Below are 24,689 nucleotides of genomic sequence, written 5' to 3'. Positions count from 1 at the left end.
AAAGACAAAATATTTAGTAAGTTAGTTTTTTATTGTACATATAATAACTGAATTTTTTCTTAATCTATTAAATATAAATTCAAAATTTTTATAACCATCGCAAAAAATTAGGTTGAACTTTTCTGTTTTAAGAATCCCATTATAAATTTATGATAGTTTCGTCGTTAAACCAATTGTAGAAATGAATTCTGAAACCATTTAATTGTTCAGCTATCGAACACGTTCATGCAATTTGATCAGTTCTCTAATTAATTCTATCTCAAATTTGCAAAGTTAACCATTTACAAACAAGTTATCTATTTAGTTACAAAAAAAGTTTTGTCCGGGACACAAATCACATTACCTGAGAGGAGCTTTTCTATTTTCTAGAACATACTCTCCTTTAAACAAAAATCCTGGTAATCCAAGTCGTTGCTGACATTCGGTGCTTGACTTGCGTTAGGTTACCATTTGATAATGGTGCTCGAAGTGAGAACGGCAAAAATAGCGATGAGACTAATAACTACGATGAGTCTTATAACTAGAACAGATTACCAAATCTGAAAAAATCAAATCAATAACTAAAAATGGATTGGTTAAGTTGAGACAAGTTTTGCAAAAACTAGTTCCTAACGAGATCTAACTCAAGGCATAAATTCATATATTGATTACTCACAGTGATACAAAACTTGATACACCTTGCAATTTCATGCAAGATCTTCATAATTCTTGCAAAACTTGAAATATCTTGCCAAGATTTTGATAGGCAAAAATTTTTTCGATCATCTTGGTAAGATCTTGACAACATCTTATCAAGACATGGCAAGAAATTCTTGGCAAAGTTTGCTAAGATCTTGATAAATATTGACACACAGAAAAACAGTTTTAGAATAATTGTGCTTTGAAAATAAAACATTTTTCGAATCAATTTTATGGTGGTAAAATTGATCAAAACTCTGGTAAATTGGATCAGAACAAGTTTTAGACTGTTAATTTGGAAATCCTTCTCGGAAATCTTGCCAAGATCTTGTTTCTTGATAGCCATGCAAAGATCATACAAGTTCGTACATATCTTGATGTTCTCTTGCCATATAACCTTGCAAGATCTTGGCAAGATTTACCATGCTTTATCACGTTTCTTATCATGGCTATCAAGTTTCGTTTCACTGAGCCTGCTTTGAATTTAAAAATTTTGCATGGTAAAGACATTGAAAAATAAACAGTTTGAATTGAGCACTTGCCGATTGAATTACACAACAAGCATGTTTTCTGCATTTAAACATAACAGGAAGACTAAAAATTTTGTCCTTGAAAACGATTTTAACTTACTCGGGTTCAGTGTATGCATACACTGAACCCGAGTAAGTTAAAATCGTTTTCAAGGACAAAATTTTTTGTCTTCCTGTTATGTTTAAATGTAGAAAACATGCTTGTAGTGTAATTCAATCGGCAAGTGCTTAATTCAAACTGTTTATTTTTCAATGTCTTTACCATGCAAATATTTTTAATTCAAAGCAGGCTCAGTGAAACGAAACTTGATAGCCATGATAAGAAACATGATAAAGCATGGTTAATTATAAAACCAGGTAATTATAAACGGTTAATTACAAAACCACACAGAAAATACTGCACATCAAAGGGCAGCGCGGCAAAATGTGACGCCACTTGAAAGACACTTGACTGCAGTTTCGCGGTTTTGAACTGGATAATTGAGTGAGGTTTTATTATGCATTTGTGTGATGCTCGGATACGTGCAAGAGAGCCGACGTTATAAAGAGCCGACGTTAGAAAGCGCCGAAACCTGACTTTATTTAAAAAGAGCCGAAAGCAAAAAGTTGCCTTTAATTACCCTAAATTGTTAGTTGATTACCAAGAAAAGTACTTAAGGGGGTTTATTGGTCTTATGTTCGGTTGTGATAGTTTCATATCAAGTCCCATAAGCCGCTAAGGCATGGCCATGGCCCGCTATAATTTGAAGATAATTATTTATTACTTCGCTTTCAGTTTCTTTTACTAGAAAATATTAAAATTTCATTTCTCAAATACTCCGTTATGATTGGCTGAGAATTTGGTAGTCTCATTTCAGAAGGCAATTTAATTGGCTGCAAAATTTATCGATTAATTATTTAAATAAATTTTCGGCTCTCTTTCAACCGGCTCTTTTCACTTCGGCTCTCTTACAAGTCACCGTGATGCACATGATATAAATTGTCATGAACAGAGCATGACTAAGAAGATATCCCCGAATTCAAAATTCATGTTTCATTGCTTGATGTTCCATGCATGCTTAGTCCGGGTGAAGAACGGTCCAATAATATCAGTTTATTTCTGTCAACAGAAGATATCGATCAGTCAAAACTAGCGAATAAATTCAGAAATCTAGCTTATGTTTTTAAACCCAATTCCATGGATGTTGTCACAATAAAAGTGGAGTAGTTGTTTTTATTTACGTTTGAGAATATTTTGAGGACATTTGTAAATAACGCGGGGAATTTTCTTCATCAAGTAAGACAAACACCGCCCTTATCTAAGTGAACTCTTTTATTTCACTTTTCTATTTTCATTAAAGTAAGCAGATTTCTTTAACCATCAATATTATCTCTAAATTAGACACAAAGGAAGCCACCACAAATTAGCAGCAGGTGCTTTTTGTTCGTTTGTTCTCTCCCAGATTTAAGTCTAATAAAACCGCCTTTTACAAACAGAACAAATAGAAATGGGCCCAACTTTTATAATTGGGTGGCTCCGATTTTGCTAAACAGTCCTTTTTTACGCGCCCCAGAAAACAATTGCTTTATATAGGAACAGATAATACTCAGTATAATTATTACCCGCAAACTTTAAGGCAAAAAAAAACACTTCTAGAGATAATTGAAGTTGAGGTACATTTTTAAGCCTTACCGGAGCTGTCCAGTTACGTAAGAAAAAGACGTCTACAACAATTAATGACCCGTCTGAAGCACATGAACAACCCGGATGTGGGTCAAAAAACATCCATTTCAAGGTCAATTACAAATATCCATAAGAACAGAACACTTGAAATGCTCAAGGACTTGAAATGATAGTTTGAAGTCTTAATGAATGGAATAAAATTTTTCGGCCGAACACTGCTAAAACCAAAATGTGTAGCTGTCAAGAAATTTATCAGTCAAAACTATGAATCTCATAGATGCTTTGCAGGGATTGAGGTTCGTTGTATGACCAGCCGAAGTGACCTCTATCTGATCGGAGAGAGCCTGGCCAGAAGCTACTTTTGTCTGAAACTATGATCAGAGGTCACTTCTTCAACTGAGCTAGTCTGATCAGGGGTATCTTTGTTCTGGGACCTCAACCTAGTTACTTTGGAAAGCTCAAGTTTCAAAAGCTGAACTAGTGTCTTTATTTTTATCATCTGGATATGATTTTGTGTTCAACGAAATCTTTGCCTATCAAGATCTTGGAAGGCTATTTCAATTTTTTGTCGTGATTTTGAGCACGAAAAATAATTTGTTTAACTAAATAATCATAATCGAATAACAAGAATTAATTTAATTAATTATCCGTAATTAAAATTGCGTAAATTTATATATTATTTATAGTCTGTGTCACAGTGAAAACTTACAGATCCGTCCAGACATAGATTATTTGAAATGGGTTAAATTAAACCCATGTGTTGAAAACTTTTTCTCATTGTCATACATGGCAAATATTAATGCAGCATTTTTTTGCACTAAACATATTGTTTTAACAACCTGTGAACGTTTTATTCCTGATAGAAGGGAGCATTGATGCGTTCATAACCAACGCTACTCATGGAAAAATTGGTTTGTCGAGAAAATTTAACCTTTATGTACACTATTCGATTTATGGGATGAAAATATTTGAAGCAACGTTTCGGTTCAAACCAGAAGCTTTTATCAAATACCTTTTACCTTTTTAGCGACATACTCTAAGAAATTTTTGATTATAACAAAATTTTAATTTTATGTTGAAGTCCTAAGCGCCTCGCTAGGACGTGGGCCCTGATGGCTGTTCTTCCACAGGCACTGACGACTTTTTTATTATGTTTATGTGAAGTCAAGCTTATACTGTGGTTACTGCATTCAACTTATTGGTCTAAATATTGCTGATCAGCAGATTCCGTCTTACTTTTATCCGCTCGAAATGATTTTAAACAACAGGGCCCGCATTATTTGTATTTGCTTGATGAAAAAGTTTTTAATTATTTTACAGATAATAAAATTGGCTCCAACTATTGGTAAAATTTTTGCTTGTCTGAAAGCGACTGTGTCCTGAGATTCCAAATAACTGACCTCACGGATATCCAGCAGGAATTCAACAGCTATTTTGTAGGTCTACATACTCCTAAAATAAGCTCCGTTTGTTGTAGGAATGCTGTTTCAACATAGAAACTCACAGCATAAAAAACCTGAGCAATGACTTCATCATTTGGCTACCAGTCATTAACACCAATGTTTTTGGACACAACTAACAGGCTCTGTTTCTTCTCTGAAGAAACTGTTCTCAAAATTACACTGCGGCTATTATTTGACCCATAATCACTTCCAATGTTTTTGAAACATTGTGTGAGGAAAACATCAATCCAGGATGATCACTTGTCTACAATAACCAATTTAATACCTTGTTCCTTCTTGAAATCAGGTTTAAGAGTTACCAATTGAAGCTGTTCTAATAGTTGAAGACATGCCAAGTTGAATGTATATCTCCAATTTTTCCAATGCTCATGCGGTTTCCGCACGCTAAGCCCGTTTTTGTGATATAACATTTTTAAATTCTAACAAAAATTCCAAGAATATTTTAGGCGATACCGGGATTTCAAGATAACAATTTTACAGACAATTTTTCTGCGTTCTTTCCTGATTTAATTTCAGAATCTCATGTTATGAACCCAGTTTTTTGTTTTGACTAGACTAAAAAAGAATCGTAACACAAAAAAATATAATATAGTGGAAGCATTTGAAAGCTTTTTTCCCTTGATCAAATACTTTTCTGATTCTGAGCTCTGTTTGCTGTTTCGGTTGTATATTTGTCTATGCTGTTACTTAGGAAGAGCTGGTTTAATTCTAATTCAGCTCTGATTTTTCTCTTGGTGACAAGGTCAGACTGATTTTTCTCGGGGTGATAAGGTCAGACTGGCAAAATGTATTTGTTTGAGTGATGAAAAGAAGCAAATCGTGTCATCGATGCTGTTAAAATTTCTCAAAACATCGGCATTGAACATTGTTCTCCAGAACTATGTTTTTATCTTCATTTGATGATTTTCAGAACCATAGCACAATTCGTGATTCTTATTATGAATGCTTTGGAGATTTTTTGTGTTGCGAAAAATTTCTTTGAGTTGTTTTGGCAAGTTTGTGACGTGAACTTTTTTCAGTCGGTTTTTTCAGTTTTTTAACAACCAGGTCATAAGCAGGAGTCGCGGAGATTACACGATATCTGTCTTCAATCGTTTCGTTGGAATTATGGTTATTTCCAGCCGTTGTTGATTGAGTCGGCTACCATTTAACTATATATATCACAACTGAGTGATCCCAGAAGCTTCAGTTAATTATCTCCTTAAGTTTTTCCTTCGGTTTTTTTGACAAAATATCGCTATTTTACTCGCTTTTATTCTTTCAGATCTTATATTATATTGTTACCGATGCTTTTTGTTGTGCATCACTGATGCAAAAGTTTAATCTGAAAAAATCTCTTCTTCGCAGAATTTGTTGAGTTGATCGTTTTTGACCTATCACAGGTTTTGCTTGTGCAATTTTTGCAACCTAACCTACATTTTTGCAAAAGTATTGTTATTTAATGAAAGCAAAGCCGCCTAATATGTATGTACTCTTCGTTCAGTTTCATAGCGTCGCCCGTGGAATGCTGTTTGTATTAATTTTTGATACAAAAGTTTTTCTTAACCTGTTGAGAAAATTACAAATTTCGTCGCTTAACGTTTGAGTTGACGTCTGTCTGTCTTCTCAAAAATTTTCAGGTCATCTAATACCCTTAGTATTTCTTCAAACTATTTGTTCAAAGGCTCATTGGCACGTGTTTTAAAGTTATCTAAAGTGCTATAATGCGTTTCCTCAAAGGAATAAAGTATTAGGCCTTTAAGCAGTAGTCAACTCTTCCTTGCGAAAAATGCAATTCAGGATTACAGATCAAAAAGAAACGGCTAATAGTTTGTTAGGACTCATAAGACTACTAAAAATAAAAAAAAATTTTTTGTCCGCACCTAATATTAACAAAATTTGTTGCCGGTTGGTCGAAACTGATTCATTCATTTTATATTTAAGTTTGATACTCTTTTTCCTCTGTGTGTACTGTGTACACAATTTTGGAAGAAAAGGGCTTGATCCATACGGTACTAGATTTTGCGTTCTGCAGATCCGTGTGTTGCTGGTCTGTTGTTGGCTTCTGTGCCTGACGAATATCATGACGTTGTTTATTTTGATAATTGAAACTTGAATGGGGGTAAAATGATGAAAATTTTTGAGTGTCGATAGTTCGCATCGGTGCGAATATATTTAGATTAACTGATATCGGTCAATTTAAAACCTAGGTTTGAACAAGTTTTCCCCTGCCATAGAAGGCAATTACTGGTGAAGTTTTGCTGCACTTTATATATTGTTCGACCACTTTGTGAACGCTTCATTAATATTTACTGGTATGATCGGCGAGTATTTTTATAATCATCACAAATGGCGAGTAGTTCAAATTTTTCACTTAATTTTTAGTCATTTGCACTGATTATTTTATGGGACGAAAAGTTTGAAGCAACAATTCGGGCCAGATTAGAATCCATCATTCAATGTCACTTCACCAACGTCATTTAAGAAATAAAGTGTTAGTGTAATATTTAACAAAGTTGAAATTTTTGGTCATTAGTCCTAAACTTCTCGATGTATATCATTTTGCAATAGTCATCAGGGTTTTGCATGTCATGGCAATGTGTTATAACTTTCGTTTCACTGGGTAAATTTGGAAACTATGTCAAATCTCATGGTATGATCAACGCAGTGTTCAAAGTTAAAAGGTTGCTTATAGAGAAAAGTCAGGCTATAAAAATTTTTCCCTCTATGAACGGGCAAGATCAAGACGCCTGACTTTTTTCACACAAAAATTATTTAATCATAGGTGAATAGTAAATGGAAAATTTACTAATGGTCAATGGTCACTTTACAATTTATGGGATGTTTTGCAATTTAGGAACAGAGTTAGGACGCTAATTATAAAGAATGGTCAATCAGCCGCCACAAAAGAATGCTGAACTACATTTTTGGCCATTTAGCCGCCAAGATCAATCTAAGTCAAAAGAAAGCGTCGTCTGGATCGGAATTAAATATTGCAGTATGTCTGAGACACTGCTTCAATTGATTTGTTTTCAATTAATAGCTTCTGTATTTTCTTAGGCGACTTGCGGTTTTTCAAGCGGGCTTTATTTTAAAAAAATAAATTATAAAAATTGCTACCCCAGTTTAATCTCTAATAATTTGTTAACATTCCATGCCGAAGGTGACTCAACAATCTAAAAAACTTTTTCCCTATATATTTAAAGCAAAACTTTTTAACGAGTTTTTGTAATACTCTGAATTAAGCTTAATTTTTTCAGATTCTATAATATTTCAGAAATATATTTTCGCTTTTGCTAGAGCTAAGATTAGCAAAACTGTTTTAACTGTTTCCTGATTTTTTTTTATTTTCATCACTTTAAAAAGATATTTTTTTTAGCCATCCATGAAACAGATGTTTGGAAACTTACACGATATGAATAAGTGTGCCGTCTCTTTGTTGAAATAACCTTGGCCAAAGCAATTTCTTCAAAAACCATGTCTTGAGTCACTCCTGAAAAATTCTTCGCAAATTGAATTGACAAAGCTTTGAGTATACTTGCTTAATCTTACAGCTTGATTCAAAAATTCGGAAACAATTTTGAGCAAAAAGATTTTGTTAAAAATATTAATTGACAGACTATCCTCATAGCGATTAAACAGCTGGATCTTTCTAGAACAAAGTAAAGAACAAATTGGTGGATCACTCAGTAGATATACACTCAAGCTGAGCTCCCAAGAAACTTTTTTTTGGCTGGGAAAAATCATTGCTTTTATTCATCAGATCAGCACAGTAGTCCCAGTTAAATAAATAAGTCCCAGGTCTATCGAAAACAGCTTTTTGGCATTTTTTGTAATTAGTTTTTCTTGTAATTTTTCTTCAAATTTCCGCAGCTCAGAGCAATATTTTATATGACGAAGGAAGTATGTAGTGTATACATTATGACGCAGAGGTATACCCAAAACTTTCCGCCTCAGTAAAATTGGCTCGAAATATAGATATATACAATGAACGAAATTAGGAGACATCCTTTGTACCTTACTTTTCGCAAAAGGGGTTCCACCAATTCGGAGCGAAAAGTAGGTTTTAAGTCTTGTAGCACGTTTCCGCTCAATTTATGTATCTATTATTCGCGCGCATTTTGAGCATGCAATAAGCACTTTAATAAAGATTTAATTGAAGCTTTCAAGGCTTCAAAGTGCTTAAAATACATTCAACCACAGTAACTAATTTTTTTTCCGAAAAATCCCTCGCACATCAAAGGCTTTGTATATCAATGTGGGACTGGTTGATTTAAATAAGTAGTAATAAATAGTAGTAATAAGTAGTAATAAAGTAATATAAGTAGTAATAAAGTAGTAATATAGTACTACTAGTAGTAATAAGTTAGGCTTAATTAAATACGTAGTAATTAAGTTAGACTTAATTGCGGATTATATGCGAAATCCAGCCACATTGCGTGCGAAAAAACGATACATAAATGGAGCAAATGCGTGATACAAGCCGTGCGAAAAATAGTTTATAAAGATGGTACTTGTTTTTTGCGGCTAGGATTAGGACACTTTTGCGAACACGTGTTGCTAATGTTCCTTCCATTTTGCCGGTTTCTGCTAAAGTAGCTATTTTCCGCAATATTGTTCCATTTTCAATGTATTAACATAGTCAAAATGAACACGAGATACACGCATCGGACATATCTGCCCGTGACGACTTGGGTATACCTCTGCGTCGTAATGTAGCTGAAGAATGACAGCTGTAGTAGAGAGTAAACTTACTCGTCTGAAAGAAAAGTGCACAAGAACTTTTTAGTATCCCAAAGGTTTGTTTTCGTAGTATTATTAGAAGAAAGATGCAGCCTACTTATCACAGCATCAATCAATCGAGTTATTGATTGCTTCAATAAAAAATCGATTTGATTTTTTCAAATAGCGATCACAGTTCTTGTACAAAAAGTATAAAACTAATTGCACGCCAAATTAGTGCTAATGTCGACCTTTGATTGTGTTTTCCTTGAGAACAATCAATAAACTAGTACCCCGAAGTTTTGATAGCAGAAGATTTTTATGAACTTCAGTGTTCTATTTGCGCTCTGCATATGTATTCAAGATTATCTATATCTTGAATATGTAATACTAGTTATAGCTAAAAAAAAACAAAACTCTTAAATTTAATCAGGTAGCTAAAAAAGGGTGAAATTCTACTAGCAGGGGCTTTCACTTTTGCCTCTCTTAATTAAACTTTTGCAGCCTTCGCGTCAACTTAAGATAATTTCAAACTTTCTGAAAAGAAAACGTTTCGCCGCAAATTGGACAGGTTAGTGAAAGAATTGACAAATTCAAAAACAGCTTCCGTGTAAATAAAATAGATTTTGATATTTTTGGATAAGGAACTATCATCTTTAATGGGAAAAATTTGTTATTAATTTTTATGTGAAAGTTTTCATCAAAAATTAATTCATGCACGTAACCAATTAGAGGGATTGGCTTTCAACAGCTATGAAACGGTGCTCAGACCAGAAAAAAATTTCTCCTAGAATCCGTTTGGTGCGGCACTAAACGAATATTAAACTTAAAACATTTGTTGTTGTTGTAAACGTGCACTGAAAACGAGTTTATAGTAACTTCTGCAATCTCCGTAAGCTATTCAATGGAATAGCAGGCAAATGAACACAATAAAATCAATGCTTAAAATGATCTGAAATGGGGGCGGGGCAGAGAGAAATAGGGACATAGACTGATGAATTTAATCAACCCAAAAAGAAGGCCATTATAATCAAACGATCATTAAAGTTAGAGCTTAAATGATTCAAGTTAAGGTATTGCGGGGAAAAAAGCAGCAAGGAAAAATTATAAAATACCATAAGGGATCTGAAAGGTATGAATAATGGGCCAGTAGATGTCATGAAAAAAGGACAGACGAATGTGGCCTTTTTAGACTTTAGATCTAAAACTTTTCTCATGTTCAAAAGATTGCCAAGACTTCACGCTTCGAGGGATATTTCTGAGGAACTATATAGTCAACGAGTCTTTTTTGCAACGAGTCGGTGCAACGAGTCAAAATAGATACATCGAAAAATTCATTTTTCAAGTGACCATTTGTATACTTGGGAAACCCTTGAACCGTAGAGAATTTTAATTGGAACGTTGTTGTCTTCACTTAGGAATTATCACGGTTCAATTTTTCCCAAAATTTTGCGTTAGTGTTTATTTTTCCACCAACTTTTGAGATGAAAAACGTTTAGTTGAAATTCTACATATTCTTTTTAGAATTCAAACACATTAAATTGGTTGATGATTTACATAGTTTGGCTAGCTTTTTTTTACTTGCCAAGGTTTACTGGTTTAGAGGTTATTTAAGAACACTTTTATCCAATTTGTGCCATATTAACATTTTTTTACCTAATGATCCAAATTTTTCTCAACATACAATTCATTTATTTTTTTAACCAAACAGCCGCCACTAAAGCGCAAATTGTCTCCATTTTTAGAACAGGAAGATATTTCAGCCGCCCTAAACTCAGATAAGTTTGAAAAAGGTCCCTAAAATGACTCAATTCAAAAAAATGGGATCCAATAGGGCAAAGTTAGGCAATTTCATTGATTTGGAAGCTGAAAATTACCTTTGGATTCATATAATGCGCCAATCTGCTGATTTTTTTACAAAGTTATCATAAACGTTTCTTTGGTTCAAAAAAAATCAAAGAAGAAACTCAAAAATAGAGGAAATTGTTTTTTTGTTTTTGAAGCTATTCTGGATGGTTAACAGCTCTTATCGACACAATATTTAATCTGAGCTGATATTTAGGCAGTTCAAGTTGGTTATCGTTGATGTCCGCATGAAGAAACCAATTGCGGCAAACAAAAATTGATATAATTTTCAAATGTAGCTTGAGATTGACAAAAACACTATTTTTATGTTTTGATAATATTATAATGTAGTTTGATATAATTCAACTACATTGAGCTATTGAGATTTGATGTAGCTTTTGCTTCCACAGACAAAATGATCCTGCGTGTTTAAATAATTCAAATATTTATTTTTCTAAGTCTCATTCCGAACACAATGATGGTTAATCATATTGTTTCGATTTTTTACTCAATTGATGCAAATCTTGCTGTCAACATTACTGTCATTTTCATGCGATTGGTTGAGCATTTTTTTTCCAAATCTCATAAAAATTTTTTGTTTGTGAAGCTAGTCCAGATGGTTAGCAGTTTTGTCGACATAATATTTAATCTAAGTTGACTTTTTGGCAGTTTTCGTTCGTCATACGTTGATGTCTTTATAAAAAAGCCAATTTTGAGAAAAAAAATTGATATAGGTTTTAAAAGAAGCCTGAAATAGATAAATATATAACATTTTTTAAATGGGGCCAATATATGTCACGAAAAATGAACAAAAGAATGTAGCCTTTTAGATTTTAGATAAAAACTTTTCTCATGATCAATATATTGCCAAGATTTGATGCTTTGATTAAATATTTTAGACTAACTATATAGTCAAAATATAAACATCAAACAATTCTTTTTTCAAGTGACCTTTTGTATCCTTGGCAAACCCTTTAACAGTAGAGAGTTTTAATTTGAACGTTTTGGCTTTCACTTAAGAATTATCACGGTTTAATTTTTACCCTAATTTTGCGTTAGTGTTTTTTCCACCAATTTCTGAGATGAAAAATCTTTATTTGAAATTCTAGTAATTCTTTCTAAAATTCAAAAACATTAAATTCGTTGATGATTTACATAGTTTGGCTATTTTTTCGACTCGCTAATGTTTACTGGTTTAGAGATTGTTTTTGAACGCTATCATCCAATGTGTGACATATTTACTTTCTTTTACCTAATGATCCATATTTCGTTCTTAACGTACAATGCATTTAATTATTAATCCAATAGTCGCCACTAAAGTGCAAATTGTCTCCAGTTATAGAATAGGCAGATATTTTAAACTAAAGTGTGGCGAAGCTGTGGCATTTGCAAAATTAGAGAAAACAGAATGGTGTTAGAAATGCAAAAAATTGGCAAACTATGTGCAATATTATCAAATATTATCAGATCAGATCATTATGTCAGGGCTGAACTAGGTGTTTTGTCCAAAATTTTTAAATTTTTCTCCGCATTTTTTTTGAAACCTATGCATTTGAGCATTTGGTTTTTTTGAGTCCCTGATTTTCTCTGATTAGAGTTTCCACTCTCAGTACAAAGTAGGAGAGCTGCAGAAAAAAATGTTTTCAAATGTCCCTTTTTTCTGCAACACATTTTTCGAATTCATGTCGTTCAAAAGACGAATGGTTTCAAAATTAACAGAGATTTTATTGCAAAATTTGCTGAGTTTTTAAAATCCCAGTTCAGTTTTCTGGACTCATCCTCTTTTTTAAGCTAATGAGTAGATTGTTCAACCAAGAGAGCTCTCTAAATTACAGCACTTTATACAAATTTCAAAAAATCGGCAGTCTGTTTGAAGATTTTGGCATATGTTTGCATTCGATCATAAAATTTTCACATAGCTATAGCTTCCAAAGAAAATTTCAATGTTACTAGTAATTAAAATTGAAATCGTAGCAACAGGATGCAAAGCGTAGTAATCAAAAGTGCATTAAAATTTTGTATCTTTCTGAGAGTCAAGATTCAGTAACGTGCGTTGCCATTGAAAACAGACCTTTAGAGTGGTTATTTATTGGTTCGCGGCAGAAACTTTTTATGAAACCTCTATTCCATCACATATTTCAAGCAATTAATCTACGCTATACAAGTTTGAATCTTTTTGTTACAAATATTTGATGTTTGAAGATCGGAAATTTTTGTGCACAGGGTTGTTGGGTCTCTTGTTTTTCGCAATTTTAATTAGACCTCCTTCTGTCTTTAGTGTTGCAGCATTAGTTTTTTGTTTTCCAATAAACGAATTGGGAATTTTATTATTATTTTGCTTTTATTATTTTAGAAAAAACTGCATAGTTTTTTTACATCTACGTTGGTAATCAAAATACTATTAAAGATGCGGCAAAAACAAAAGTGAAATAAAAAATTTACGGTTTGACCGCAATTAAAATTCAATAGAGTTGTTTTTAATTATTTTGCTCGCTGGAACATTTTCTGTGGTCAAATCAGAGAGTTGAAGACAAGAGGAATAACAATAGCAAAGATTTTCTCCAAATTTTTAGGTTACTCATAAATTTTGATACAAAGTGTTTTCAAGTATTTCTGAAAAAAACCTATCATCAATCAATTTTTTCCCAAAATAAGAGGTTTTTTTCAAAGCAAATAACAGAAGTTAATAAACTCATCTACAAAAAACACTAATAAAGGATATTTTCAGCATGTTTGGGGTCAAATGTTTCATAGCAGCCGAATTGCAAAAAAGGATCACAGCGGAAAATGAACCGTTGCCAGGTTGAAAATATTTAAATTTTAATTTTTAATTTTACATCTTCCTAAGCTGGGGGGGGGGTGTTGTTCCCAGTAAAAGAGCAATAAAATTACTGAAAAAATGAGCATCTAATTTTCAACCGGTTTGCTTTACTGCAAGTTTCTGAAGAGCAAATATTGTACCAGCTGGAACACAAAAAAATGTTCGCCTCGTTTTCACCCCGTTTTTGATAGTCTCTCTGTATTGAAAAAAAAACATTTTTTGGCTCAAAATAGCACATAAAAAGTTTTTAAAATTTTTACAACATTTTTTTCTAATTTTTTTCTCATTTTTTTCCAACAGTTCAGTTTTTTTTAATCATTTTTGCATTATTTTTTAAAAATTCTGTACCAACTGCTTATAAAATGAGTATCAGCGCCACCAAGAAAAAAAAGAAAATACCGATTGAATTTAAAATTTTGGGAAAACACGCATTTTTTTGCAATTTGGAAGAAGATAATCATTCGATCTGATAAATACACAAAACAAGATGCTAATTGTTTTTTATTTGAAAATTTTCACTGCCATAGTTCACCAATATTGTTAAGAAAAAGAGTTTTCCAAACAATTTTTTACGTTTTCTACAAACCAATTGAGCTATAAACTAGGATAGTTCTAGATTTCATTTTTCATATTTTCACTGCTCATTTCTTATCTCGTCTAGCTATGCTTTTGATAGTAATTTTTGCTCACTTTTGAGCTGCCGATGCCAGTTAGTTGTCGGAGACAACATACTCGTTCACTTTTTGATGTTTGAACGGTTTATATCTTCGTTTTTAAAATTAACTGGCAATATTTTATCTTTGCATGTATTAACTGTACATATAGAAACCTTGAAGTGTTGCCAAGACCTGTTCTCCAACCCTAAAATGAAGTAAGTGTCGAAATTGTCCCTAAAATGACACAACTCGATTAAATAGTATCCAATAGGGCAATATTAGATAATTTTCAATGATTTGGAAGCTGAGATTATCTTTCGATTCATATGATGCGCCAATCTGTTGATTTTTTTACAAAGTCATCATAAACATTTCTTTGGTTCAAAACAGTCGAAGAGAAAAAAACTCAAAAATAGAGCAAAATTGATTTTTTTGTTTTTGAAGCTAGTCCGGTTGGTCAACAGCTTTTGTCGACACACTATTAATTCTGAGTTGATGTTTTTGCAGTTCAAGTTGGCCATGAGTTGATTTGCGTATAAAGAAACCAATTGCGACAAATTGAAATTGATATATTTTTTAAAAGTAGCTTGAACATGTCAAAATGCCGGATTCTATATTTTGATAATTTTTTAATGTGGTTCAACTGCATTGAACAATTGAGATTTGATGTAGTTTTGTTTCTTTAAACAAAATATTCCTGCGTGTTTAAAAACTTGAACTAATTATTTTTCTAACTCTCATTCCGAACACAATGATGGTTATTTATATTGTTTTGAGTTTTTTCCACAATTGATTATGTGGTTCTTGCTATCAGCATGACTCATTTTCAAATGTTTTGTGCAATTTTTTCAAATTATATATTTTTTTGTTTTTCGAAGCTAGCCCGGATGGTTAGCAGTTTTTTAATATTTAATCTGAGTTTACTTTTTGGAAGTTCTCGTTGATCATGCGTTTATGTCTTGATCAAGAAGCCAATTTCGATAGACAAATTCATAAAAACTTCAAAAGTAGCTTGAAACTGATAGAGATGAGTTTTTTATATTCTAAAATTCTGGTACAGTTTTAGTGTAGTTTGAAATAATTAAAAAGCAACGGTCTATTGTGATTTGATGTAGTTTTGTTCCTCTAAACAACATAATCTTGCGTTTTGAAAGACCTCTGTAATTATTTGTCTTACTCTCATTCCAAACAAAATTGTGGTTAATATATATTGTTTAACTTATTTTGTATTAAAAATTTTTTCAATTTGACTTCCTTCTATCTTTAATTTTGCAGCAGTAGTTTTTGGTTTCCCAGTAACTGGACTGGAAAATTTATTATTAGTATTTTTATTTTTGTTTTAGGAAAACCTGCTTGATTTTTTGTTTGCGTATACGTTGGTAATAAGGTACTTTTGAATATACAACAAAAACAAAAGTGAAATAAAAAATACTAGGCCTTAATCACAATCGAATTCCGTACAATCATTTTGATTTATTTTGCTCGGAGGATTATTTTTTGTGACCAAATCACGGGGTAAAAAATAAGAGGCAAAAAATAGCAAGGAAGTCTCACCAAATTTTCTTGCTTTTTGTAAAAATTATTACAAATGTCATTAAATTTTTTCCAAGGTAGCAATGGCCAAATCAACCATTTTTTCCCGAAAAAAGAAAGGGAAATCCTTTTTTTGCAGAGCAAAAGCACAGAGGTTATTTTACTCATCTGCAAAAAAGAAACTACTAAAGGATATTTTCAGCATGTTTAGGGTCCCTAATATATTCCTAGAAGAAGAATTGCGAAAAACGAGCCTGGTGACAACAGCAGAAAATGAACAAAATTTGTTGATATGTTGAAAAATTACAATGTTTTCTAAACTTTTTGACCTTGGGTTCTCGTACCTAGTACAGGAGATCACTGGAAAATTGGAATTACTGAAAAAAAAAATATCATGGCAGATCATGACTATCAAAAAAATAGCCATCCATATTTAAATCGAATCGCCTGGCGGCTTAAATTGGTTGCAACTTGATGGTTGCAAAAATTAACAAAAAATTAAATAAAATAGAAGAAAATTGATTATTTTTTTACAAGCAAAAACGTTTATGAAGAGTATACATTGTAACAGCTGCGAAACGAAAGAATGTCAATTTTTTTGCATTTGTCCGTGTAATTGATGTTCTTTGTGGAAATTTTTTGAATGTTTTTCTATTTACCAAAAAAAAGCATAAAAAAGAAAATGCCGAACTGATTCAAAATTTTGGGTTTGTCTTCGCAATTTGGAAAAATTTAATCAATATATAAATCAATCCAATATAAACAAAGAACAGAATCTTGATTGTTTCGTTATTGAAAGTTTTTGCGGTCATAGTATAACAATATTGGCTAGAAAACAGGTTTTTTTAAACGAAGTTTTACATTTTTCACAAAAAAATTGAACTAAATATTATGATAGTTCTAAGTTTCAGTTTTTGTAATTTCAACGGTCAGTTTTTATCTCGTCTAGCTATGCTTTTCATATTGCTACTTGCCCATTTTTGACTTGCCTACACACAGTGAATTTAAGTAACCATTAGGTTGCCAAAACTGACCGCTGGATTATTTAGTTTCTGGATAAAGCGCCATTTATGATGCCTCTACATTATTTTTGATGCTTTTATGTTTTGAGACAACAAACCCGTTCACCGTTGGACCTTTTGTATGGTTTCTAACTTCGTTTAGAAATTTATTTGATTACTATTTATTCTTGCCTATATTAAGTATACATATAGAAACCTTAACGTGTTGCCAAGACCTGATCACCCCCCTAAACTTGAGTAAGTGTCCACATTGTCACTAAAATGAATCACTCCGAATAAATGGGATCCAAATAAAGCAAAATTTTGAAGCTGAAAGTACAACTTTATTCATACGATACGCCAATGGTCTCTTTGGTTTGAAAAAGTCACAAAGGAAAAAAACAAAAACAGAAAAAATTGAATATTTTTTGTTTTTTAAGCTAGTTCGGATAATTAACACCTTTTGTTGACACACTATTTAATCGGAGTTAATTATTTGGCTGTTCACGTTGGTCATGCGTTGATGTATTTATCAAGAAATAAATTGCGACAAATTGAATATGACATAAATATCAAAAGTAGATTTAAAGTGAGAAAATGACTATTTTTTTATATTTGTTACATCTTTAATGTAGTTTGATATATTTCAACTAAAATGATCTTTTGAGATTTGATGTAGTTTTGTGTCTAGGAACAAGAAATTCCTGCGTTTTTAAATAATTCAACCAAATATTTGTCTGTCTCTCCTTTCAAACACAATGATGGTCAACTATTTTTTTAAATAGATTTATATGAACTATATTATCTCAATTGGACCTACTTACATCTTTAGTTTTGCAGTTGTAGTTTTTTGTTTCCCACTAACCAGATTTAAAAGTTCAAAATTATTATTTTCATAAACATTTTAGACAAACCTGCATATCTTTATTTTACTTGTACGTTGGTAATAAGTTACTTTTAAAGATGCGGCAAAACAAAGTGAAATAAAAATTTTACGGCTTGATTGCAATCAAAATTCTGCATAAATGATTTCATTCATTTTGATCGAAGGATTTTTTTGTGGTCAAATCACAGGGTAGCAGATAAGAGGCAAAGTAAGAGCCAAGATTTTCCCAAACACAAAATGTTTTTGAATTATTTCTAAAGTAGCAATGGCCACATCAATCATTTTTATCCGAAAAGAAGAAATTCTGAAAACATTTTTCTCAGAGCAAAAGCACAGAAAATACATTACTTATCTGGACAAAAGACACTACTAATGGATATTTTCCGCATGTTGAGGGTCCCTAATATAATCTTAGAAGAAGAATTGCAAAAAACAAGCCTGGTAATCACAGCAGAAAATTAACAGAATTTGTTGCTATGTTAAAAATTACAACGTTTTTGAGACTTTTTGACCTGGGGGTCTTGTTCCTAGTACACAAGATCACCGGAAAAATGGAATTAAGGAAAAATATTTATCATCGCAGAACATGACTATCAATAAAATAGCAATCCGTATTTAAACCGAATCACTTGACGGCTTAAATCGGTTGCAACTTGATGAAATAGTTAAATAAAATAGAAGAAATTTGATTTTTTTTACAAGCATAAAGAATGATGAATAGTAAATATTGTAACAGCTGGGAAACGAAAGAAAGCCAATTTTTTTTTGCATTTGTCCGTGTAATAGATGTTCTTTGTGTATGGAAATTATTTGAACATTTTTTTTATTTACAAAAAAATGCATTAAAAAAATGCCGAACTGATTCAAAAATTTGGGTTTTTCTTCGCAATTTGGAAAAATTTAATCAATCGATCCAATATAAACAAAGAACAGGATCTTGATTGATTCGTTATTGAAAGTTTTTGCTGACATAGTATAACAATATTGGTTAGAGAACAGGTTTTTTAAACGAAGTTTTACATTTTTTACAAAACAATTGAACTATATATTATGATAGTTCTAGATTTCAAATTTTATAATTTCAATGGTCTTTTCATATCTCTTCTAGCTATGCTTTTCATATTGCTCCTTGCCCATTTTTGACTTGCCTACTCCCAATGAATTTAAGTAACCGTTAGGTTGCCAAAACTGACCGCTGGATTCTTTAATTTCTGGATAAAACGCCCTTTATAATGCTTATACATTTTTTATGCTTCTATGATTTGACAATTTTTTTGACGACCTGTATTGTTCGAGACAACAAGCCCTTTCACTCTTGGAGCTTTTGTATGGTTTCTAACTTTGTTTATAAATTTATTTGATTAATATTTATGCTTGCTATATTAAGTATACACATAGAAATTTCAGGTGTTGCCTAGACCTAATCATCCCCCTAACTTTGTGTAAGTGTCCACATTGTCACCAAAATGACTCACTCCGAATAAATGGGATCCAAATAAAGCAAATTTTTGAAGCTGAAAGTACAACTCTAATCATATGATATGCCAATGGTCTCTTTGGTTTGAAAAAGTCACAAAGGAAAAACACACAAACAGAAAATTTTTTCTGTTTTTTCAAGCTAAGTCGGATGATTAACACCTTTTTGTCGACACATTATCTAACCGGAGTTAATTTATTTGGCTGCTCACATTGGTCATGCGTTGATGTATTTATCAGGAAACTAATTACGACAAATAGAAAATGACATAAATATCGAAAGTAGATTAAAAGTGAGAAAATGACTTTTTTTTATATTTGTTACATCTTTAATGTAGTTTGATACATTTCAACTACAATGATCTTTTGAGATTTGTTGTAGTTTTGAGTCAATAAACAAGAAAATCTTGCGTTTTTAAAGAAATCAACCAAGTATTTGTCTGTCTCTCCTTCCAAACACAATGATGGTTAACTATATTGGTTTAGTAAATTTATATGAATTATATTATCTCAATTGGACTTACTTACATCTTTAGCTTTGCAGTTGTGGTTTTTTGTTTCCCACTAACCAGATTTGAAAGTTTAAAATTATTATTTTTATAAGCATTTTAGACAAATCTGCATATCTTTATTTTACTTGTACGTTGGTAATAAGGTGCTTTTAAAGATGCGGCAAAACAAAGTGAAATAAAATTTTTACGGCTTGATTGCAATCAATCAAACTTCGTCTTAGATGATTTTATTCATTTTGCTCGGAGGATTATTTTTGTGGTCAAATCACAGGGTAGCAGATGAGAGGCGAAGTAACAGCCAAGATTTTCCCCCAAACTTTCTTGCTTTTCACAAATTTTAATACAAAAAGTTTTTGAATTGTTTTTAAAATTGCAATGGCCACATCAATCATTTTCCGAAAAAAAGAAATACTGAAAACACTATTCTCAGAGCAAAAGCACAGAAATTATTTTACTCATCTAGACAAAAGACACTAGTAAATGATATTTTCAGCATTTTTAGGGTCCCTAATATATTCCTAGAAGAAGAATTGCAAAAAACGAGCCTGGTGATCAGAGCAGAAAATTAACAAAAGTTGTTGCTAAGTTAAAAAATTACAACGTTTTTGAAACTTTTTGACCTGGGGGTCTCGTTCTTAGTACGGGAGATATAAAATGACTGGAAAGTGGCTATCACGGCAAAAAATGGCTATCAGTAAAATAACCACCGATATTTAAACAGAACTGCTTAACTGCCTAAATTGATTACAACTTGACAAGTGAATTGAATACTATAAATCAAATTCAATTTTTTTATTTTACGACAAGCAGAAAAATTTCTTAAGAGTAAATATTGTAACAGCTGGGAAAGAAACGAAAAACATATTATTCGCATCTGTCCTTGTATTTATTGTGCTCCCTGTGGTGAAAATTTTATCAACGTTTTCTTATTGAAAACAAGCGCATTCGAGAATTTTACTCAAACTCTTTTCTAAGTTTTTCATTAGTTTAATTAAGTTTAAAAGTTGTTTTTTTTTCAAACAAACAATAATTTTTGGCACTTATGCATTATTGTCAAAACTTCTATGTCAACTGATCAAAAAGTGAGCGTCCGTTCCACCAAGATAAAAAAAATGCCGAATTGTTTTAAAACTTTGGGAAAGCAGGCATTGTTTTTCAAAATTTGGAGAAAGTGAATCATTTGATCTGACAAACACATGGGTCATGCTAATTTCTTTTATTTAAAGGTTTTGTTCATATAGTTCAACCATATTGTTCAGAAAACAAGTTTTTCACCGATTTTTACTTTTTCAATAAACCAATTGAACTATAAAATAGGACAGTTCTAGATTTCATTTTTCATAATTTCATTGGTCACTTTTCATTTAGCCATGCGTTTGATATTGATTTTTGACCTTTTTTGAGCTGCCTTCCCTCATTCAATTTAAGAATCACTTAGAAAGATTAAACTGAACGCTGGAATCTATAGTTTTTCGAGAAGAACGCCATCCATATTGCCTGCACAATTTTTTGATGCTTATATGTTTTAACAATTTTGTGACGAAAATTATTGTTCGAGACAACATACCTGTTCACTTTTGGATATTTTGTATGGTTTATAACTTCGTTTATAAATTTAGTTGATAAATATTTATCCTTGCTTATATTAAGTATACATATAGAAACCTTCAGGTGTTGCCGAGTCCTAATCCGCCGCCCCAAACTTGGATAAGTGAGCAAATTGTCCCTAAAATGACTCAACCCGAATAAATGGGAACCGAGTATGGCAAAGTTAGATAACTATCTTTAATTCGCAAGCTCAAAATGGTATTCAATCCATATGTTACCTCAATCTGCTGTTTTTTTTATAATGTTATCATACACAATTCTTTGGTTTAAGAAAGTCACAAAGAAAAAACCACAAAAATAGAGAAAAATGAAATTTTTTTGTTTTTCAAGCTACTCCGGAAGGTTAACAGCTTTTGTCGACACACTAGATAATCTGAGTTTATTTTTTTCAGTTTCAGTTTGTCATGCTTTGATGTATTTATCAATAAACCAGTTGCGACAATTAAAAATTGATATAATTTTCAAAAGTAGCTTGAAATTGACAAAAATGACATAAACTTTGATACAGCTTTAATGTAGTCTGATGTAATTTAACTACATTGAATTATTGAGATTTGATGTAGCTTTGTTTCTATAGACAAGATTTTCCTGCGTTCAAAGAATTCAACCAATTTTTTTTCTAACTCTAATTCCAAACACAATGATGGTTAATTAAATTAATTTGATTTTTTTCCTCAATTGATCATTCGGATCTTGCTATCAACATGAATGTCATTTTTCAAATGTTTTCTTAGGCATTTTCCTTCAAATTGTATAAAAATTAGTTTCTATGCAATTACCATTATTTAGCTGCAAATTTCTAGTGTAAAACTTTTTATCAGTAGCTTTTCACCAACCAATTTAAAACAAATATGTGGAAACTAATTTCAAATAGAATCCAATTACTTTATTTTGTTTTTGAGCATAATTAACTTCTTATAACGAGATACTGAACACAATCGCAGCAAAAATTTGCAGTTAGCAAAAAAACTAAAAAAATAAAAATTTGAATTTATCTATCCCTCTTTTTGGTATATCTTTTTATCAATATGTTACCTTTTTAATTGGTTTTCAATATCAGAACTTTTTGAAATATTCAGTGATCAAACGAATGGTTAAACTGAGGAGAAATGACGACTGAATATAAATACTTTTTTCATACTTTGTCTATTGAGATTTTGGATGCACATTTTGTTATGAATTGGACAACTCAACTAGTCAATTTGCAACAATTGTCAATTCTGCTCGAGAAAGCTTCTAGAAATTTCAGGACAAAATTCAGGTCCTTCAAGATCTATTGAAGCACAAAGTTAGCATTTTTTAAATCTTGCACTGTATACAAATAAATCTGGCCTTGTAATATCTGGTATTGCAGATATTAGGGTTTTTAAAATACGGGCGTGAGTGTTTCAGAAACATTGAAAGACTTTTTTTTTTACCTTGATAGGCGTTGTGAGGGATGCGAAGACAATAATTAAGTGATAAAATTGATAAAAGAGTGATAACAAAAACAACAAAAGTGAAGGATTGATATTGGGGTTTATATTCCATTTTCAATTGCCGGATAGGTACGCGTTGAAACCTGAAAAAGTGAATAAAGTGATCCAGACAAATGATAGCGTTCTTTCCCCAACACGCAGACTAAAAGGAGGAAAAATTGTAAAATGACAAAAACAGTTGGAGAAACCGATTAAAATTGTCCCAACAGCAATTCAATATATCAGCCAAATTTCGGAAGGATAAAAAGATTGAAAAGGTTGAATTTCACTTTCAACAACCTCTTTTCTTCTAAAAAGAACAACGCTTTAAGATTACGAGTTCAATCAACTTTGTTCACACAAGCAAAATGACCCGAGAGAAAAAGGTAAATTCAGCCACTGATTAGCCAATGATAAGACAGAATTTATGCTTTTGAGCAATTTCTATCCAGTATGTGTTATTTATAATTCCTTCCATTTGATTTGAAGTAGGCTATCCCCTGCCGCAATTTACCATACCCTCATTGGTCATAAACATCAACGGACATAACACACAAAACTACCTTCTTTTGTCAGAGATCCAAAAAACACATTTTTAACTTCCACCTCCCCCCTCTAAAGCCGACCCCTCATACCCCCCCCCCCACACACACACACACACAGACCAGACACAGACTCACACCACACTCGAAGGCCGAAAATTTTTTATGTGTCTGTTAAGTTTGATATTGTGGGGGGTGGGGGATGTCGACTATGGGGGTTAAATGAAAGCCGATTAGTATGCATGGGAGGCGCGCTCTTTGTTTGTAGGGATAATCTGATAGATTAGCAGACGTTGAGACAACGGCAATAAAATAAAAGGAAATTAAGAAAAGAGACCGATTTTCTGTGGTTGGCGACGTTCGCGTCACACCTGCTTATAATAAAGTCTGATCCAGTTAAGTCCAAAACGGAAGTGAATAGCTTAGTTAAAGACGATGTCATATGTGCACATATTTCCGCTGTCATGACCTCTGGATTGTCTCCAAAAAAGAAATATATTTGCCCCCCGCTGATTCATCTCATGTTCCCACTTTAAATTTTGATATTAGATTACTTCGAAAAAATTTTATTCAGCAATGAAATTTTTGCAGATTGTTTTATATTTAAAGCTGGTCTCATTTTTGACCGAAAAGCGATAGAAATCATGCTTAATCTAGGAGTCCCTAATCATTTTAGATTTTTGTTCCAACATTACATATGTAATGGGAAACTATATTACAGGCCGTTTTATTTTTAGTCGAAATCGAAATTGTCTCAACGCATTTCCACAGTTGTTTACAAAGGTAAACTTGAAAACCCATAAAAAAACAAAAAAAAACCATAAAATGTACCCCCACCTGACAAGCACAGCACCACCACCACCAGCATCACCACCACATCCAACACCACCACTATCAGCACCACCAACGTCAAAGTTAACAGAGTTTTCTTTTTGATGACACTGAGAGTTATACACTTTTTGATGTACATATGCGATAATTAGTAATTTCAACAGATATCATATGGTACGTTTTCTTATAATTTTCCGCTTTTTTTCGATAATTTTTGTGTTTCTGGCCTTACCGTGGCCATCGATTTTTTGAAGGATCATATTGGAAATTAAAAGAACTTTAGCAAAACAATAACTGTGTTGAATATATTAATAACAAAATTATAAAGAAATTGTTTAGTTATTTTGCTAAATTTTATCTTTTTCCTGATATTATTATCCTTTGTGCCGATGCTTGTCAGAGAATTGATAAAAAATCAACAATTCTTTGTTGGGCCAATGATTAGATATTTTGTAGGCCTAGGCACGAATAATTTAGTTGTTACAA

The 24,689-nt window shown here is 32.1% G+C and overlaps 1 long non-coding RNA gene across 1 annotated transcript in view; it reads right to left on the bottom strand.

The window, feature by feature from the left end:
• Window positions 1-23,232, bottom strand: part of LOC142336943 (uncharacterized) — an 86,660-nt gene extending 63,428 nt beyond the window's left edge. Inside the window, exon 1 of the long non-coding RNA XR_012758919.1 lies at window positions 22,792-23,232. This is a non-coding gene — a long non-coding RNA (uncharacterized LOC142336943). The remainder of the gene's footprint in view (window positions 1-22,791) is intronic.
• Window positions 23,233-24,689: the final 1,457 nt, after the last annotated feature.

Source organism: Convolutriloba macropyga, chromosome 3 (assembly GCF_964194025.1).
Source record: "Convolutriloba macropyga chromosome 3, txConMacr16.3, whole genome shotgun sequence".
Lineage (NCBI taxonomy): Eukaryota > Metazoa > Xenacoelomorpha > Acoela > Convolutidae > Convolutriloba > Convolutriloba macropyga.
Note: the sequence above shows the minus strand (reverse complement) of the source record. Positions and strands in the feature narration are given on the sequence as shown.